The sequence below is a fragment of the Gadus morhua genome, chromosome 7, assembly GCF_902167405.1.
Source record: "Gadus morhua chromosome 7, gadMor3.0, whole genome shotgun sequence".
Taxonomy (NCBI): Eukaryota; Metazoa; Chordata; class Actinopteri; order Gadiformes; family Gadidae; genus Gadus; species Gadus morhua.
Genome location: NC_044054.1, coordinates 12,706,323 through 12,720,185, shown reverse-complemented (window position 1 = coordinate 12,720,185; position 13,863 = coordinate 12,706,323). Strand labels below are relative to the sequence as shown.

The 13,863-nt window shown below is 45.8% G+C and overlaps 1 long non-coding RNA gene across 1 annotated transcript in view; it reads right to left on the bottom strand.

The window, feature by feature from the left end:
• Positions 1–2,570: 2,570 nt before the first annotated feature.
• LOC115546954 (uncharacterized) overlaps positions 2,571–13,863 on the bottom strand; it is a 59,499-nt gene continuing 48,206 nt past the window's right edge. The window contains exon 4 of the long non-coding RNA XR_003977310.1: positions 2,571–3,450. This is a non-coding gene — a long non-coding RNA (uncharacterized LOC115546954). The remainder of the gene's footprint in view (positions 3,451–13,863) is intronic.

Sequence of the window (13,863 nt, the reverse complement as noted above, 5' to 3'; positions counted from 1 at the left end):
TAGATATTTTTTTATTTTCAAATTATACAGATTATAAAGGAAACAAATATTTTATTCATGAATAATCATACGATGATTTGAGTGTGTGTGTGTGTGTGTGTGTGTGTGTGTGTGTGTGTGTGTGTGTGTGTGTGTGCGTGCATCATTTACGAATCAGGGACATACGCATGCATTCACATCCCCCTCCCCCCCCCCCCCCCCCCCCCACACACACACACACACACACACACACACACACACATATCCATGCATAAACCCTCACTGCAGTCTTAACACATTCAGTCTGCTTCACTTTATCCAATAAAAAATGTCTGACATGTCAGTTAAGGGTTGCATGTGGGGGTGGCCGTACTATGCTATCGCTTATGGGGGAGGTCTGCTATTGGCCGATCTTACGCATACTAGTGGCCAATAAGAGAAGGCTGGATCCCTCCTCTCCTAGCAACAAGACTCTTTTTTTATTATTATTATTCCGAGCAGTGCAGTGAGCAAACTGAAAGCCATAGTATTACAACATGAATGATATTAGCGTAACATCTTCCTCGCGACGGCAGCGAACCAACGAATGATATCCCTTTTACCACTCCCTTGCTTTTTCTTTTCTATCCTCCTCCATCTCTCTCTCCCCCACCCCCTCCTGACCCACTCTCTCTCTCCCTCCCTCTCTTCTCTCTCTCCCCCACTCGTTCTTCTCTTTCCCCTCTCTCTCTCTCTCTCTCCCCTTCTCTCGTTCCTCTCTCTCTCGCTCTCTGCCGTTCCCTCTTAACCTTGTCCCTCTCTCTCCCTCTCCTCCTCCCCTCTCTCTCTCCCCTTCTCTCGTTCCTCTCTCTCTCGCTCTCTGCCTTTCCCTCTTAACCTTCTCCCTCTCTCTCCCTCTCCTCCTCCCCTCTCTCTCTCCCCTTCTCTCGTTCCTCTCTCTCTCGCTCTCGGCCTTTCCCTCTTAACCTTCTCCCTCTCTCTCCCTCTCTTCCTCCCCTCTCTCTCTCTCCATCTCCAGATAGAGCGGAATCGGCCGACTCCTTGCCTGCCACCTTAAAGGAGCAGCACTGTCGTACGTTTTCTTTCCTTTTTCCTTTTTTTCCCCCCTTGAGGTGCATTCTGGGTATTGGTGTGTACTCGTTGACCTCAGCTCTGCGCGGCGAAGGGGCCTCTCGCAGGAGGCAGCGAGGGAACAGACATATCACTTCCAGCACCAGGCCCCAGCAGGCCCCCTGTCTTATATAGCAGCCTTTCTTCTTCTCTCCGCGCTAATGGTCGCTCCCAGCCCTGGCCGCCGCGGCGATGCTACGCACACACACACAACGTTAATGTATGGCTTTAATAACCCTCTGATCGGAACAACCATACACTAAAAAGGATTCATGCTATTAATTTGATAATAAACAAACAGGAATGAGCGTTTTGTAAAAACAAGTCAGTCTCAGTTAACCCCAGATTAGTTAACCCGGGGGGGGGGGGGGGGGGGATAAAGACGTTAACTGTAAGGACATGTGACCGTGATGGTAAGTGACACGTCGGTGAGCGTCGGCGTGGGACGACACCTGTTGCGGGGGGCTACCGCGGCGGCGCATGTGAACATGGCTCTGTGACCCTTTGACCCCTCCACCCCTTCCTCGCCCCCTAACATTCCCCATCCACCCCCCCCCCCCCCCCCACGTTGGCCTGTCCTTTGGGAGCGGGAGGGAGAGGAGAGAGGGAGCACAGCACATGTTGGGCTATCTGGTGCCCACTGGCGTCCCGGCGGCTGATTGGCTACTGTAAGGCGGGGGTGGGGGTGGGGGTGGGGGTGGGGGGGGTGGGGCCGCAGATAGAGACGGAGACTGAGTGAAGACTGAGTGGGTTAGGGTCATCAGGCACCGCAGGGTCATCCCAGTACCGGGTAGAGCCGGATAGAACCTGCACGAGGGGCTGTTCTTTCAGGGTATGTCCTGCCCAAACCATGCCCCCTTTTAGTTCTTATCCGACTAGAAACGGCGTTTGGTTGTTGGTGAGGAGGGGGGGGGGGGGGGGGGGGGGGGGGGGGATGATGAATGAGTGAATGACTGAACAGCATTCTGGATGAACCTGTTGTTTCTGCTACCTCGGACCAGCGTGCCTCCCGTCTGACTCACTCAGTCACCGGCCCATGTGAAATGTGACACGGGGGCGATCCGACCGTCCCTCTCAGAACCCCCCCACACCCCGACCACCTGACCCTTAACGGGTCAATCAGAGCCTGCAGAACACAGACAGGTTGGCAGGTTCCAGGTAGAGAATAATTAACCCCCCCCGCCCGCCCCCCCCCCAGGCCCTCACAGAGCCTTCCGTTCAGGGCCTCGGCGCGGACAAAAGCCCCGTCGCTGGAGCTCATTCCAGGCCGGCTTCAATGTGCCGGGTGGGTGGGGGGTCCGGTGGGAAGGAGGGAGGGGGGATCGGGTGGTGGTGGAGGGGGGGGGGACAAGGAAAAAGCATTCCCTCTTTGAAGTTGTGCCCTCTCCCCCCCCCCCCCCCCTCCATCCTCCCGGGGGCCCCTCCTCCCCCCCCCCCCTCCTCCTGTCCAGTGTATCAGACCGTTACAGTGTGGACACCCCCCCCCCCCCCCCCCCAGCCCGCCCCCCTCGGCCCCCCGCTCCCCCCCTCCACCACCACCACCTCCACCCAGCCCACCCCCTACTCAACCTCAGCTAACCCTCTGCTAGCCCACCCTGCTCCGGAGGAATGCCGCCTGGGCTGCCCCCGCCGCCACCGCTGCTGCTGCGGCCGACGCCGGCCGCGGCCGCTCTTTAATATTCCGTGGCCCTGGCTGCCCTCAGATTTGGTGGTGCGGCGTTAACGCGAGCTGACACCGCAGATTAGCCACAGACATCAGGAATGCCACGGCCTGTCGTGCCACATGGACCTTCGCCAAAAAACGCTAGCCTTCCGCCGGACACACAGGGGCTACGGGGAGAGGGCCGGGGACAAACAGGGCCGCCGCCACCGCCAGGGGGGGTGGGGGGGGGCGCCCGACAGGTGTTGGGGGGGGGGGAAGTTCCACGCCACGGCGAGGAACTTCTTAAAGGAAGACCCCGCTCACGACCCTGGGGGCTTCACGGTTTATTGTATCTGGGTTTGGTTGGATGTTATTGTGGGATGTTATTATTATACTCAGCTAATGGGGCTCCTCCCGTAAACAAATACAAACATTAACAAACTCCCTGTCAGCCGTGCTGTTGCTTAACCAGAGCTGTGTCTGGGGTGAGGGTCTACACAGACACCCAAGAGACGGTCCTGAAGGCTGAATACCGAAGCTTCTCTGTCGTACTTGTTTAATGTGTTGCTGTGCATAAGCATCCATCTGTGTCTGTTAAGACTATGAAGCAAAACATCGTGCTGCTCCAGAGTTGGCAAAGCTTCAGATTTGACATGGATGTGCCACCAGGCTTTGGCTGATGCAAGTCCTGTAGTTTTATGAAACCAGTTGAATGTCACCTGTAGGGGGACAAGCAGAAAGTTTCAAATTGACAGTGATTTGTGGAATTTCTCTAGTGTAAATATGCTCTTTATACTTTGGATATTACTTCAACAATGATAATAATGCGGACGGATCAACGTAGAGCAAAACGCACGATTCAACTCGGGGAAAAAGCTAATTAAGATTCAAACTGCGAGACAGCGTCTGCAGAAGGAACAAACTTTACGCTTCAGGACAGTTTTATAGAGAGGAGAGCCTTAGTGTCTGAGGTGAATCCTATGAGGACAGAACGAACGGATAAGGAAGAGCAACCGAACACAGACACCATCTCCTGTTAGGGGGAATGACGCTGGAAATGACAGGGATGGGGGGGGGGATGGGTTGAGGGGATGAACAAGGGGATGTCTTGGAGTGTGTGACAGTACTGCTTGGGGGGAAAACAATCAGTGAGTAAAGTAAGCAGCCCGTACCTGTTGGGCTGCCTTCCCCTCTCTGCTGGCCACCAGTAAACGCTCTACAGCAGGGGTCTCAAACTTGCGGCCCGGGGGCCAATTGAGGGATGATATTTTGTGGCCCCCTACTTGACATCACAGTTTAGTGTTGTTGTCAAATGCACCTTTTTGCTGAGTGGCTTGCCACGCTTTTTTATCGCTTGTGATAGGGTGACCAGATGTCCCGGTTTTGCCGGGACAGTCCCAATTTTGAGTTGCGTGTCCTGAGTCCCGCCAAAAGCCAAAGGACGCTAAAATGTCCCGGTTTCCACCAACCGCTATGAAATGTCCCGTGTTGTCAGAGATACCATAGCCAACGTGATCTAATGATAGCCCGATCATTAACTTAGATTGGGTCAGTTGTGCTCCTTTCTTTTGAATAATTGATGCGGCCCAGCCTGACCCAGACTCCACCTCCAGCGGCCCACAGGTAGGTTGAGTTTGAGACCCCTGCTCTACAGTGATGTGGAGTTCAAAAGGGTGATGCAGAAGAACGGATTTAGGTACCACCGTCACCCCTGGTTAGGTTCCACCGTGGTAAAAAGGTCCAGCTCAAGTAGAAAACGGTGCAGATCGGGTCGGAGAGCGGCGCCATGAGATTGGATTGCCCATTAACAGGCGGGGAGCGTCCGAACCGTAGGCCTGCTGCTGAAGTTGACGAATCACTCGGGGCGGGGGGAAGCTAAAATATTCTTGTTCCTCTGGAATGTGGAGTGAAACTGAATACCAAGCAGCTCCAAAGCAACGGTCCCTCTCCGGGGAAGAGAGTAAAGATAGGGAGGAGATGGAGATGGGATGGAGATGGATGACGAGGTGACACCGTGGAGTCGTCCGCTGCCGGGGTAAACCCGGGGCAGACTGATGAAGATAAAGACACCGTTGGAAGCACATGGCTTGGGGGTTTTAATCTGCTGCCGAAATCCAGAATTAAAAAAGCAACAAAAAACAAACAAACAGTGGGTTCAGTTATCTTTGTCTGATCAGCCAATACCTACTGCCACAATGTACTGCTGCTAATTCACCTGTAGAGGCAGGCAACACACACTCACATGGTTTATGGCGCCTGCACTGCTGTCGCTTGTGGTTTTTTCGGCGTAGGTAAAATTGACAAGGGGGATGAGGCTGAGGACCATAGCAGAACAGGGACTAGTACGGCTCTGTGGCAAAAGCAGCCGTCGAGACCATTCAGAAAATCAGCCAAGCTCAGAGTTATTTTAAAGGGCATATTGACCCAAAGAGCATAAGAGTTATGCCTTCCTTAACGTATAACGTAGAGATAACCGCATTAAAGCTACTCAAGAACGGGCAAATTTCAAGACATCCCTTTGGCTAACTGTTACAAGGACGCCACTGGGGAAGGTCGATGCCCCCTCTGTGGTCGTATGAGGAGCAAGGGCCAGGAGAAGCACCCTGAGACAGAACACCAGGGGAAAGTTGGGTCTCAGACGTTGGTATAGTCCATACTTTAGGGTCGGATTGGGAGGCTTTGGCTTCAAGATGTCCGCGTAAGAAGCTGCATCCAGGTCGTTATGATAACCAATCTAATTTGTACATTTGAACAGCAGGTCATACAGGATGAAATTGATACAGCAGGTCTCCTCTGAAAGCATAGAGGAGGATGTAATAGGATTTATACGTCTGTTGTAAACAAGATGGGTTGTTAGGATGTATGTTCTCCTCCAGGCATTACAACAACAAGCCAGCACGTTGCATCATGGTGACTACAACACCAGTTCAGAACTGAGGAGGAAAGGTGTACTTCAGGTGAGTTGTAATGTGTGTTTAGCGTATTTAACATTTAACAACATATTGATGCTCATATCCAATGCAGCTTTCAGTGATTACCGATGTATGTCCTTAAAGAGCAGCGAAGGGTTGGCACTGACTACAGATACACATTATTAAAGAGAAGGTAGGGGTTAAACAGTGACTACAGATACATTTACTTTAAGAGCAGTTGGGGACTGGAAAATTAGATATGTCATTAAGGAGTGTGTAGGGGTTAGACAGTGAATACAGAGACATGTCATTAAGGAGCAGGTAGAGATTAGAAAGTGAATACACAGACCGGTTTTGTAATAAGCAGGTAGGGGTTGGACAGTGATTACTGATACAGGTCATAAAGGAGCAGGTAGGGGTTAGACAGTGGATACAGAGACAGGTCATTAAGGAACAGGTAATGGTTAGACAGTGAATTCAGAGACAGGTCATTAAGGGGCAGGTAGGGTTTAGACAGTGAATACTGAAACAGAGCATGACGGAGCAGGTAGGGGTTAGACATCTTGCTAAAAGACGCTACAGGGAAGCCAAGGTCATTGGGAATTTAAACCAAAACCTTTCGTCTAGTAGTAACTACTGAGGTAAATAAACCAGCTCAGAGATTATTGTGTGAAACTAACTATATTTAGCTAAACCCACAAATAAAAGGGCCAATGTCAAGCTTGCCTTTTTTCTAAAAGAAGAGAGTACTGCTTCATATAAGTGATGTGAAAGAAACTCAAGTCCTTTTAGGGGGAAAAGTTCTACAATAGAGTTCATTGTTCTGGGATTTCATTCTCCAATGGTCAACTGATATGACCCATGATCCAACCTTTCTGTGTTAATATAAGCAGTACTTGTTTTTATTAGAAAAGCTACCATTTATCGCAAGCCGAATGAGACTTCAGTCAAACAGCTTGATTTCACAATTGGACGGACTAAATAAAAGAGAAACGAGAGCGTAATGTAGTACTGAAAACATTACTATGGCCAGAGGTCAGACACAACTGCCTTTCAGAGGAACCAGACACGAGTGAATCACCCCAGAGCAGGCAGCTCCACATGGTGATACGGACGATGTGAAATGAGAACAGACATCACCGAAGCTTTAAAGTTATCGAAATGCGCTTTCACAAGAAAAACAGAGCTGAAATAAAGGAGCAGTTCCTCAATTGTAACTCTTAGATGCAAGGAGGGAAAAGGGAGAAGCATTGTATTCAGATAGCATTCTGTGACAAGAACACCTGGTCACAACACCTCGGATAGTATAAAATATCTTAAAGAGCCAGCAAACATATATTTAATTGGTATGAGCTGTAAGATGCCATTAAAGAATGGCTTTAAAGATACGCTGCTAGAATGTTTGTTGAAAAAATTGCGATGAGAAGAGAGAAAGGTAAATATTCCAGAAAACACCGTCCTAAATATGCCCATTACAGAGATTGGTGGAATGTTACATTTGAACGAAACTCTAAGTGAGAGGTCGGGTTGAAAAGGTAGTTATATTTAGGATGCTGCTCTTGAAGCTATACTGCAGCAAAAAAAGTATCTTGAATAAATTGCTGGGGCCATTTTTAAGGAAAACTCCAGCATTTTTCAACCTAGATCCCATTTTCCAATATTTGTCGGTCTAAGGGACTAATGCGGAAAATTATTTCTGAGATTAATCCAGAATTTAACGAGGGCACAAAGTCATAAGCTGCCAAAACGGGCTGCGATGAATCCTTTTGGCCGTAGCACCTGGTCAATATATGTCCTCTAAAGGGCTTGTTTTGGCCACTGAATATATTCTAAAATTATGGAAAGGATCCCTACAGTGAATTACATATTTTTTCTATACCATTCACTCGATCCGGTCGGTTTGTTATTGCTGCCAACCTCCTTGATCCTCACTCAAGGAGAACTCTCTAAAATGATATTGTTGCAGGAATCCCGATTGTCATCACAAACTCACCTCTAATTTACCCAATCTTTGAGTTAACACTAAGCTACGCTTTCAGTAAAGTCCAACACGACCAACTCTCCTCTCTCCAGCTGTAACTCTCGTTTCCACTGATCTCTTCCTGCAACTACTCAACTCTTGCAATACTTCTCCTTGAGGGAAGACAAGTGAAAGGTAAAGAAAAAAGCAATTTTAGTGGACATATATCGACGGGGAACTAACGCCCTAAAGGATAAAAATTGAGCCTGTTTTCGCGGATTACGGCTTCAGCGTCCTCGCGTTATACTGGACCAAATTTCTAATTTGTTGACCACGTAAGTCACTAAAACCCAAAATTATTTGAAAGTAGGGTCCATGTCGAACAATTCCAAAAGTTTTACTTTAAGTCTGAAGAAAACGTATCACAAATTTCAAGTGGTGTTTGTAGCGTGACACAAACAAAAACTAGAATCACTTTGTGTTAACCTAGTAACTGAGCAAATGTAGCGTGGCTGTATTTTCAGCTCTCTTCAAATAGAATTCAAGTCTTTTTTGGATTTTAGAATTCTATAAATATTATTTTGCGACCTTCCCGACAAGTCTGTGTGCTTTAGGCTACAAAGATAACATTGACTGCTCGGATTCAAAGGAAGCATAAACAATGGTCACATGGTTTACTAATACAGTTCATGCCTTAGTTCATAAGTTAACATGATCGATTTTCAACTTTTGTTGAAACTTTTATAATACTTCCAAAAACCTCTAAAGATAGAATATAAAGTACAGCCGAAAAATCTCTATACTTTTTTACGAATGCCCTATGCATTTGTTATTCCATTTGTTCCATTATAACTATTTGAAGATTAGAAAATCTATGAGTGGAAAACCGGCCTCAGGGATACAAGTTGTGAACACAAAAATATTTTCTTTACTAATCCATCCATGCACATGTCTACATGTATATAAATATCCCCCCCCCCCCCCCCCTTTCCTATACACACAAACCGACACACATACACACTGTAGACTGCATCCATGTTGAGGTACACACAATGGTCAAGACTGCTCTCTTTGTGGCTCGGCATGGATATGACTAAGAACAAAGTCAGCGATGTAAAGACTTCCACTCAGCCAGAGAGAGGAAGGTGCGAATACAAGGGCCTCTATACTGTATCTGAGCACAACAAGCTGACAGGGACACAGCTGTTCAGAGGACTGAGATCAAATCAACAGCTGAACTAAGATGATGTACGCACGGAGGAGACATGGGAGGCTCCGTTTGATGGTGTGGTGGGATATATAAGAGGAGGAATAATAATTAATAAATCATAATGAGCTATACTTATTTATACATACTGACAGGAAAAACATCCATATTTTTTTTTGTGTTTGTGTGGGTGTGTGTGTGTGTGTGTGTGTGTGTGTGTGTGTGTGTGTGTGTGTGTGTGTGTGTGTGTGTGTGTGTGTGTGTGTGTGTGTGTGTGTGTGTGTGTGTGTGTGTGTGTGTGTGTGTGCGTGCGTGCGTGTGTGTAGAGCAGCCTCAGATAACCCCCGTCTCTGAAGGGCCATGTGCAACAGGAATATGAAACAAAGCTGGAGAGTACTATTGATATTCAGAGTCAAGAGCATTTATTGGATTGCCATTTCAGTTTTGTGTCAACGTTTGTTGTTTGAATAACCTTGTGATTCAACAGATCATAGAAAATAACCCACAGTAAACAAAAATAAAGAAATTGGCCGGTGAAATAAATTGAGTTTGAAAAGTTTAATTAGTTGGTAATAATATAATCGTGTAAATAGCACAGGTGCGTAAATGTCGGTGTTAAAAGAAAAATAGCTAAAGATTCCTCCGTCATTAATGCTTTGGAGGGAAACAAAGAAAAGAAAAAGAAAAGGAAAAAAAAAACACATGCAGGGCTCATGTCGCGTTTCCATGGCATCTTGAAGGCTATTATCGTACCTTGCCATTCATCGTGAAAGGACTTCAGTAGATGGGGAGGGGGGGGGGAATAGAGAGAAGAAAAAGAGAGAGAGACATGGAGAGAGAGAAAGGGAGTGACATAGGGAAAGAGAGATAGAAAGTGAGACAGAGAGAGAGCGAGAGAGACAGGGAAAGCGCGAGAGAGAGACAGAGAGAGAGAGATATGTGCATGGTAGACATGAACGTGTGAACTGCTTGGCGGCGCGTTGCACATCACAAGTCCAACACATCTGCTGTTCAACACAACACAACTGTAGAAATCCAGTGGCATGAGAAAAAAAATACACTATTTAAGTACTGACAACCTCTTCTTTTTTTTCTCTTGTTTTGGGGGTAACCAGTTTTATTGAAGTTAGACACTTCTACACTGAGTTCTGCTGAGAGATATGGCGATGGGATTTACATTTGAATAGGGGCCCCACACATATACATCCAATATAAATTGTAACGACATGAATGTCATGTACACTTCTATATCTAAGAAGGGAATACGAAAGCTAACAATAGTACCAGGGAGAGGATACTAGGAGGTAAACGTGATACGTTCCTCCTGCGTGGCTGTCAAACTGTCCATGCTTTGATGAGTGCTCTGCGCAGACTTTCTACTGAGATTTACTAGAGCAATGTCCCTCTGTGAGCGATTGATTTATTCAAAGACATGTTTTATACTGAACAGCATTACATGGAGTGAAGTATCATGTTTTTTCGCGCCATTTTGTACATTAAATGTTAAGTTTAATTAAGGTACACACGTGTCACTCAGTGTTTACGAGTATCTGTATGACGTAGAGCACCTAACTAAGTGACCGTTTAAGGTGTCTGAGCCCCAGCTTTACGGTAAGTGGTGGTCCTGGCAAATGGGGTGCCCCGGATTCATTGATTTGTTTATTAGCATCAGAGATTGCAACGGCAATAACCGACACATGCTCAGCCCGTTATCAGTTCATGTTTATTTTGTTAAGTTTGGGTCTGTTTTTTTTGTATGCACACATCTGGAATAATTTTTATTTTGTACTTCAAATTGCCTGAAAGAATGTAATTTCTTTTTCAATCAACGTCACGTGAAATGGACAAAACAAAACACATTTCTTCAAAATAGAAAATTACTCTTAAACATTTCAAAACATACTCAATAGTGTGGAAGAATAAGCTTATTTTTTTCTTTAACTGTATGAACTTGAAATAACGACAGTAATAGGTATTTATTTTATGCATCTCTTCTTTGGGAAAAAAGCTTAAATATAAATTGGTAATCACAATATAATTGGTGCGATACTTTACCCTTGATTAAATTCATTTTGCATTGATGATCGCTGTATAATGACCTCAGTATGCCTCGTGGATATTACAATCTCCTTCCTAGTGATACATTCTTAATAAGCCTATTGCCTCTTTATTATACATGAAATTCCTTTATTTTGACTGATTGATTATTCCCCCTCCTAGCACAAAGGACCAAGAATAATTTCCCTTACACTCCTGTTTATTGTTCTGGATGAGTCTGTGCTGCGCTGTTATGCGTCTAACCCGATTCACGAACGCCATTGAAGACTTCAACACAAGCATAGATCTACCTGACCTTAAAATAAAGACCTTTTAGAAGGTTGGTTTTTTTTCAGTGTAGGAAAGATTTTCTGCCCAGAAAGGAGAGGATAGATTTGAGGGGAAAATGTTGAGGGTTTAAGTCCAAATCAAAGCAGCCGAAGCCTGGCCCTGATTTTACTTCTTCTTCTGCCCTCTTTCTTTTTCTCTACTCATCTTACTCACAGTTACACACACTCCCAGACTGCCTTCCTTTCTCTGACATACACCCACCCACCCACCCACCCACACACCCACACACACACACACACCCACACACACACACACACACACACACACACACACACACACACACACACACACACACACACACACACACACACACACACACACACACACACACACACAGTCTTTTGTCCAGGGTGGGAGGCATTGAAGGCAGGGCCGGCCGGAGGAGAATGTTAATGTGCCTTCTTTGGTTCCTCTAGAGGGCTTGGGAATGGTCTGTGGCTGCTAATGCACTGTACCCCCCCCCCCCAGACACCCACACCCACACCCACACCCACACACACACATACACAAACGCAGGGAGCAGCTTAACGGCCAGGGCCAGCTGTGGTCTCTCTGATGGTGGCCCTATTGAGCTTTACATCAAGTATTAGCATGGTATATGTTCCCTTCTTCAGTGCACAAATCAACACGAGTAGACACTCCCTTACCCTGTGCCCTTCAGAAAGAGCAATCTTTCATTTTTATAGCTATATGTTGTCTTTTTTTCTTTTTCATCATTTAAAGGAAGACTTGTTCCCAAAGTTATCACCTGGATATTGGAACTCTGATCTGATCTGCATCCCTGCTGGAACATTTAAAATGCCAAACGGGTCTCAGGAACGATGAGCATTGATGGTTTGCACGGCAAATGATAATGCAAAAAGGATTCAACGGGATTATCACATGGGATTTTTCCATAGGATTATCTTCCTTGGATAATCGGTAGGATGAAGGGAGGGGGGGGGGGGGCGGTTACGGTACAGAGAGAGAAGTTGAAAACAAAAGATTAAGATCTATGAAAAGCTAATCCAAATCACTTTGTAATAATTGTAACAAATGTGCAATCATTTGTTTTGGTGACACTGGTGCGCTCAAAATTCAAACACACAATTGTTCATTTCATTAGAAAAAAAGGAAAGTTGCGAGTTTCCATTTCTTAAACATGGTGTTAATATTGAACCACAAGAACCATTATAAAATGTAGCACAATAAACTGATGGATCTTCATGGACTTCCATCACATCCAACAAACGTTAAGCGACAATTCAAGAAACATCCCTAAAGAAATGTGTAAAGGTGGTTAAAAAACACTGAACAAATGCCCAGAACATGAGTACAGTACCAATAATAAAACTGATAGGACACTCTGAATTAAATACAAAGACCATATTTATTTGATGTGCGAGAACCTCTGAAAACGTGTGAAAGCACCTCAAATGTTTCTATTTGAGGTGTTTGGCTGACACGTCTCGAACGGTCTGTGTATAAATAACCTGGGAAGGTATCCAGATAGACGGAGAGAACAAAGAACAGGATTGCAAACAGTAGGTAAGGGTACAGCACGTTAAAAATGAGTCTGATGACGAGGTTTTTAGTTATTTTTATTCAAACACTTTTATGCGATTTTGCATTGAGTATTACAATGAAAAGGGGCATCGATACAGATCCATTGTACCCATTATTCGCATTAGTTTGCAAAGAATATTTGTGCACAAAAACATGAGCAGAGTCGAACAGAGAGGTACACAATAAATATTTGTATGAATAATATAACGAAATAAAGTTAAAGCAGACAATCCATTCCGAGGGGACAGAGCAAGCAGCAGAAGAATATATCCCTCACAGGCCAACATATTTTTACTATTTATTTTGTCGCTACATGCTTTTCTTCTGCTCTGCATCAGGCGCTGAAGAGGACCGTCTCAAACCATCGGCACAGCAACAAAACCGCCCAATCGGCTGTCTGCTTCATCTCACCGCACCAAATTGTCACCCAAAAAACACAGACCCCGGTTGTACACACCTCTACTGTGTGTGTGTGTGTGTGTGCGTGTGCGTGTGCGTGTGTGTGTGTGTGTGTGTGTGTGTGTGTGTGTGTCTGAGATTCTTATATATTTTTAAATGATTCTTTGGCCCACGTGGTGCAGATAATAAGAAGGTTTCAAGCAGATGTAGAGATCAAGACAGGGAGAGAGGGAGAGCATTTCATGCCGCAAATATATGTACATTCATTATTTCTACAAAGGTGAAAATATTGGATTTGAACAGAAGTCCGACCCCCGCATTTAAATGCACTTAGGAGCCATTTGCCTTTTCAATGCCTGAATAATCGCCTGTGTCGCCGTATAATCATCTTTTGCATTTTATTTCCCTGTAATGCTCCCAACCTTGCAGTGCATAGTGCACTGTGTCAGTGCACTGCATACATAAAATATCGTTTCTTTGGTGTATCGCAAATGAAACCGCATGCGCATTGCATCCCACATGTTGCAGGATCCCACCGTCACCAGCACATGCATGATTTATTCATTTGTTTTGGGGATTAATGTTTGCATGGAACAGTGGCGGCATGTGTGAAGGGTGTTTTACGACGGGTACAAACCTCTGTCTGCGCTGCCAAGAAAGTACACTACTGCCGCATTTCACCCTCTCTTTCCTCACACACACACGCACACACACAGACGCA